The sequence below is a fragment of the Triticum dicoccoides genome, chromosome 1B (genome assembly GCF_002162155.2).
Source record: "Triticum dicoccoides isolate Atlit2015 ecotype Zavitan chromosome 1B, WEW_v2.0, whole genome shotgun sequence".
Taxonomy (NCBI): Eukaryota; Viridiplantae; Streptophyta; class Magnoliopsida; order Poales; family Poaceae; genus Triticum; species Triticum dicoccoides.
In genome coordinates this window covers 423,058,669-423,066,192 of record NC_041381.1, presented here as the reverse complement: position 1 = coordinate 423,066,192, position 7,524 = coordinate 423,058,669, and positions in this window count along the sequence as shown.

The window sequence follows — 7,524 nt, the reverse complement described above, 5'->3', positions numbered from 1 at the left end:
GTCATGGAGAGCGCTGGGATGATGAAGATGGCCACCGGTGACGGATCCCCCCTCCGGCAGGGTGCCGGAATAGGGTCCCGATTGGTTTTTGGTGGCTACAAAGGCTGGCGGCGGCGGAACTATTGTGCTCCTCGATGTTTTTAGGGTATATGGATATATATAGGCGAAAGAAGTCGGTCAGGGGAGCCACGTGGGGCCCACGAGGGTGGGGGCGCGCCCAGGGGGTAGGGCGTGCCTTCCTGCCTCGTTGCTTCCCTGACGTCTACTCCAAGTCTCCTAGATTGCTTCCGTTCCAAAAATAACTCTCCCGAAGGTTTCATTCCGTTTGGACTCCGTTTGATATTCCTTTTCTGCAAAACACTCAAATGGGCAAAAAAACAGCAATATGGCTTGGGCCTCCGGTTAATAGGTTAGTCCCAAAAATATTATAAAAGTGTACAATAAAGCCCATTAAACATCTAAAACAGATAATATAATAGCATGGATACTTCATAAATTATAGATACCTCGGAGACATATCACCCAGCCAAGTGCGTTTTTGGTGTGCCCGTAGGCAAGCTTTTGGGTTTTCTAGTTTCTAACAGAGGCATTGAGGCTAAGCCGGAGAATATCAAGGCAATCACCTCTTTGGCTAAGCCAGCGTGTATCAATGATGTTCAGCGTTTGGCGGGCTGCATTGCTGCTTTAAGCCGGTTCATAAGCCGGCTATGTGAGAAGGCTATACCGCTGTATCAGATGATGAAGAAGACAGACAACTTTGTCTGGAGTGATGCTGCTAACGCTGCCTTTAAAGATTTGAAGAGACAGCTAGCTGGGCCGCCGGTTCTTGCTACTCCCATTGATAAGGATCCGTTATTGTTATATGTAGCTACGAACACATGTGTTGTCAGTGTGCCCATTGTGGTGGAGTGCAAGGAGGCTGGTAAGGAACATCAGGTTCAACGGCCGGTTTACTACATCAGTGAGGTGCTTATTGAGTCCAAGCAAAGATATCCACATTGGCAGAAGCTCATTTATGGGGTGTTCATGGCAAGCCGGAAGCTTAAGCAATATTTCCTAGGTCATCCCATCACTGTGGTCAGCTCTGCTCCGTTAGGAGATATCATTCAAAACAGAGAAGCCACAGGACGAGTCGCTAAGTGGGCCATTGAACTTGGGCCTCATGGGTTAAAGTATGTGCCACGCACTGCTATCAAGTTCAAAGCACTGGTGGACTTCATAAATGATTGGACAGAGCTGCAAATGCCTGAAGAGAAGCCGGACAACACATATTGGACTATTCACTTTGATGGGTCCAGGAAATTGGAGGGCTTGGGGGCTGGAGTTGTTTTAGCTTCCCCTCGAGGTGACAAATTTTGTTATGTGCTAAGGTTGATGTTTCCTTGTACTAATAATGCATCTGAGTATGAGGCCTTGCTCCATGGTCTTTGGATGGCTAAGGAGATGAGATTAAGCCGGGTAAGGTGCTTTGGCGACTCAGATCTGGTGGCTCAACAAGTTTCAGGCAAGTGGGATTCCAAGGATCCCCTCATGGCGGCTTATCGCCGTGAAGTTGATGTTGTTGCTGGAAACTTCAAGGGTTACCAAGTGGAGCACATTGATCGCAGAAAGAATGAGGCGGCTGATGCTTTAAGCCGGCTGGGGTCTCAGTGTAAGCCGGTGCCACCTAATACCTTCTTGGATATTCTGCATAACCCTTCTGTCAAGTTGCCTAAAGAGGAAGACTTGGTTGTCCATGACCCAAAAGCACAATTGGTGGCGGCTCTTCATGTCAACCCAGATTGGACGGTGCCATATCTGGCTTACATGACCCGGGGTGAGTTGCCTGAGGATGAAACCTTGGCTAGGCAGATAACCCGGTGGTCTAAGTCAATGATGATTGCCAATGGCGATTTGCATCATCGCAGTGTTACTGGGGCGTTTCAACGCTGTGTCTCTCTTGAGGAAGGTCAAGAAAATCTTTGTGAGATTCATGAAGGAGATTGTGGCCATCATGCCGGTTCAAAGTACCTTGTGGCTAAGGCTTTTCGTCATGGATTTTATTGGCTGACGGCTCATGCTGATGCAGAGGATCTGGTTAGTAAATGTGATGGTTGTCAGAAATTCTCACGGCGAGCTCACGTGCTGACTCAAGAATTGAGGACGATTGCAATTACTTGGTTGTTTGCAGTCCAGGGACTCGACATGGTTGGTCCTTTCAAAAGGTCCAAAGATAAAAAGACCCACCTATTGTTGGCGGTTGACAAATTCACAAAGTGGGTTGAGTCAGAGCCAGTTAGTAAGTGTGACGCAGCCACGACGGTCCAATTCATGAAAAAGGTGATCTTTCGTTTTGGCTTTCCACACAGTATTATAACTGATAATGGTACTAATCTATCCGAGGGTGCCATGGAGGAGTTCTGTCAACGTGAGCATATCCGGCTCGATGTTTCATCAGTAGCTCACCCTCAATCCAATGGTCAAGATGAAAGAGCCAATTAGGAAATCTTGAAGGGCATCAAACCCCGGCTTATGGTTCCTTTGCAACGGATGTCGGGTTGTTGGGTGGAGGAGTTACCTTCTGTGATATGGAGCATCAATGCTACCCCCAACAGGTCTACGGGTTACACGCCTTTCTTCATGGTTTACGAAGCAGAGGCGGTTCTGCCTAGTGACTTCTGTCATGACTCGCCCCGCGTGGCGGCTTACGTTGAAGATGATAACGAAAAAGCCCATCAGGATGCACTTGACCTATTAGATGAAAAGCGTGACTTGGCAGCAGCCCGCTCAGCGATTTACCAACAGGACCTATGCCTTTATCACAGCCGTCAAGTTAAGTCCAGAACCTTTCAAGAAGGTGACTTGGTGCTCCGGCTCATCCATGATCAAACTGATGCACACAAGCTATCCTCACCTTGGGAAGGGCCATTTGTGGTCAGCAAGAACTTGAACAACGGGTCATACTACCTTATCGATGTTCGAGAGCACAAAGACTCACGTACGTTGGAGGAAGAGACCCGCTGGCCATGGAATATAGCTCATCCTCGGCCTTACTATACTTGAACCACCGGCTCTCATGATGTACATATTTTGGCGATGTATATATTATGATAAGTAATAAAGCAGGACCTCTGTCCTTTTCATCCTTAATGATCATATGTCTTCATCATCATAATTTCAAAGATCAATTGGGGGCTGGTCGTATTCGAATCTAGCTTAACCCTCTTGGTCCGACTCATGATCATATTCGAATCTAGCCGTTAAATCTCATGCTCACTAGGGGGCTTCAAATTCAAACATAGGTCGTATTTGAACCAAAGAGAACATAGCTGTCGGTACCCTCTTGATCAGCACAATGTCAAACTCACTAGGGGGCTTCTTGATCGTATTCGAAATCATAGCTTAACCCCTTTTGGGTCCGACTTTGATCATATTCGAATCAGAGTCATTAAGAATTGCTCAAGGTCATTTGGGGGCTTCCTGTTCAAACATAGGTCGTATTCGAACCAAAGATAACATAGTTGTCGGTACCCTCTTGATCAGCGCAACGCCAAAGCCACTGGGGGATACATGATCGTATTCAAATCCTAGCTTAACCCCTTTGGTCCGGTTTACTGATCGTATTCGAATCAGAAGCCTTGATTTTTTCTGTCTATTTGGCTTAAGTTTTTGAAAACAATCTTTGGATTTTTCTTGAGAATTTTTTTGTTGAGATCTAAGTATAAATGCGGTTTAAATTTAAACCGGCTTACCTTTGGACAATAAGTCGCCAGCATATGACAATCATTATACATTTGGAAGTGTTGGCTTCTAAGGACTGGGTTATCACCTTTACTGTTCAGGTCACATAAACCGGCAGTGCAAATTCAAAATCCCAGGACAGTTCAAGGACTTTCTTATGCATAATGAAAACATATGATAAATATAAACAGGGGCGAATATAAGACGGTGACTTAACTGTGTTGAGCACCAAAACATGCATGGTGGCACGACAAAGCAAAGTCATTTCTACCCCATTACGTGACTCCCCGAGTCCACATGATTAAATTGTTTTTCAGCAGGCTGCAAATATGAGCCGCCCGGCCAGATCAATTCTCTTGTTGACTTGAAGATTCCGGATCAACCCTCTCCGCTCCTTCGACCTGTTCCTTGTCCTGGAAGGTTGATGATGACCATTCAATGCCATTCAAAGCTTCAAATTCAGCTTCATCATCAATTAGTTCGGCCGGGTCAACTTCAGGGGCGAAGGTATGCTTACGGATTGGTGGGATCAGGCTTGTCACTTTATAATGTGGCGTCCGGATCCTCCGATTTTCCGCATCATAACCCGGCTGGTACCTGGTGAGATCCGCCTCATCAGCAATCAGGGTGGCCACAGGGCGTATTTCCTTCACACAAGAGGCGAAGTCCTCCTGTTCAAATGAAGAGACATCCTCCTTAAGGCTTGGATACCCAATGGCAATGTCGGCCGGGTCTAATTCCGGTAGCCAAGCTTTGGCCCGGCTTAAGGCAGCCATGGCTCCGGATCTCGCAGACGATCGCCTTAATTCATTGAATCGCTGGGGCAGCACCGAAAGCTTCTTTAGCACATCCACCATGAGTGTGGGAACTTCGTTTGACAGGGCAACTGTGGCTAAGGCACGCTGAGATCCAGTGTAAAGTTGTGACAGAAGTGTGTAAACCATATTCAGCTTCACCAGCATGTCCTGATTGAGATTTGTGCTCCTGGGGCCTGCATAACAATATCAGGTGAGTTAATGACAATTCATATGATCACTAGAAAGATTCAATATTTGACACTTGTAGGGCGACTTACCAAAGATTGCTAAGACCATCTGAGATACATGGCGTTTTAAGCGGAACAATTCAGTGGTCGCCTCTTCAAGAGCCGCCTCCGCTTTCTCAGCTTGATGGGTCAAGGCGATCTTTTCCTCAGCCCAGGCCTTTTTCTCCATTTCAAAGCCTGTTTTCAGTTTCTCTTGTTCAGAAACACTGAATTCAAATTTGGAATTGGCTCTTTGGGTTTCAGTCTCCTATGCCTCCAGGCGGTTCTTCAGGTCACACAGTTCTAATTGAAGTTGACTAGTGATGGCCTGTACAATTACCGGGTCAAAATCATGAATATTAGCATACAATATTAAGTCCCAAGCCTTTTGCAAGGAACAACACTTGGCACTTGGGGGCTAATGTCTACTGAAGAATTCTATCTAAGTGGCGGTTCATGAGAGTAAGTCCCAAGCCTTTTGCAAGCAACAACACTTGGCACTTGGGGGCTAATGTCTACCGAAGGATTCTATCTAAGTGGCGGTTCATGAGAATAAGTCCCAAGCACTTTGCAAGCAAGAGTACTTGGCACTTGGGGGCTAATGCATATTGTTGTTAAATGTACACAAGTACTATATTCTACACAAGCATGTGAAGGACCGGCTTATTCATTTTGATTAAACCGGCCCTTGGGGACTACGAATTAAGCCGGATTTTTATAGGTTTGACCAAAGAATATTACTAATGCTTATATGTTTGTTCTAAGTCTACGGCATATTCATTATAAGCAATAGACTTGGGGGCTGGCATAGTAAGGATGATTCAGTGAAGGGAAGAGTTTATATCTCAAATTTCTGGTGCATTTGCTTTAGTATATCAACTTCGAGCTCACGGCTGCTGTGTACTTGGCTAAGATAGCCAGAAAAAACTTCCCCGATGCTCATGTGAGTATAATCAGCAATGTCAAATCTGACCTTACGTCGTTCTAGGTGCTCTTCCTTGGTAGAACACTTGGCTAGCACAGTAGGCCTGCCCGACTCAATATAGCCGGTCTTGGTAATCTCCATATCAGCATCTATTGGGTCATCTGCCTTGGCCGGGCTAGGGACTTCAGGATTTTCAGAGCCATCGGCGGTTTGCTCGACAGGTGGGTCAGCAGTCAACACTGGCGTGTCATGAGCCAGTACAAGCGGCATCTCAGGAATAGAGGCATCGGGCGCGGTCGTCTGGAGTTCCGGATGACAGTTGGCTCTTCGGTCGGCTTGTTCTTCTTCACCCTCTTGCTGGGTTTTGCTTTTTCGCTACATAAGATCAAAAAGGTCAGTACAAGTATAAATAATTGACTGAATACAGGATAAGTAAATCATCATTACCCTGGAGCGGTCTTAAAAGCCGGCATGTTGGACTGGATTGAGTTGCTGGACGAAGGTGAAGTTTCCTGATAATTCGAGTCACAAGGGTTGAGTGGTTGATGAGTGAGACCCGCCAAAGGATTAAAGGGATTTAAGTCAGAGGTGACATCATTCCGACGCTTCCTTGGTGTATTTGGTAAGCCGGAGGAGAGTTCCGCGTCTTTGTTGGCCCAGGTCTGCCTCCGGCTCTCATGAATCTGTCGCTTCAAAAGAAATTGAGGATCTTGATAAGCTAATTAAGGGATGTGGAAATCTTACTTTCTGGGATACTCTTCGGATTTTTTGTCTTGGCAAAGGCTCTGAGTCAGAGGAAATAATAGTTACCTCTTCATCTACCCCATGACTCGTTCCCGTGTCATCCTGATCATAATCAGTATCAATAAGGTGATTAAAAAATGAGCCAAGAGAGTCAAGGGCTACCTCTGACTCAGAAGAGTCCTCCAGTTGAAACAGTTCCGAAGCGCTAGACTTCTTTCCTCTTTTCTTTGTGGCAGCTTTCCTGGCGGCTCTCTTGGACTTCCTGGCTCTCTTCATAGCCTCATGATCATACTTTGTCTTCCAAAATTTATCGTCAGCCTATGAAAATCAGCAAAGGTTTGAGTACAGACAAAACATCAAGGAGTACAGACAAAAAATCAAGGAGTACACACATGTCAGGACCCCGACTCGATGACACATCGATCTAGCCTGTAACACCTCATATCACTTTGCGGCCTCACGCACGGTATCCCCACGGGTGTCGCCTTACCTTTTCCCGGGACCGTTTGCGCCTTTTGGCTCACGTATATGATAGTGTCGCTAGCATCCATATGTTAAGGAGCCCGGGCTGACATGACTAGCTGTAAACCCAAAGTGGCACAGACTTACAGGGACAGGCATCCATGACCCAGCTTAGAACGTGTCGGTCATCAGCAAGAGGGTCCGGGCTGTAGCACTGGGCTAGCAGGACTCCGGTAAACTGGGCTGTAGCGGGCTAACAGGACTCCGATACTCAATGCGTGACATTTCCCCGAAGGGACAGACACCGGAATGAAGAAGGACACATGCCGGCCAGCCTAAGTGCTCCAGAGCAGTAGCAAGCTACCATGGCTCAGTGGTAACACTAGGAGACATTTCCCGGTAAGAGAGGCTACTAAAGATAAACAACTAGATAGTCAGATCCCACACATACCAAGCATTTCAATAACATACACACAGTATGCTCGATATGTGCAAATACAACATGGCATCACAACATGACTCTACGACACAAGTACTTTATTTAAGGCTCAGGGAGCCATACATAATCATACACACAGGTACGGGTCACACGACCCAGCATTCAAGTCATACAGTCATACAAACCAGCAGCAGAAGTAACTTGTCTGAG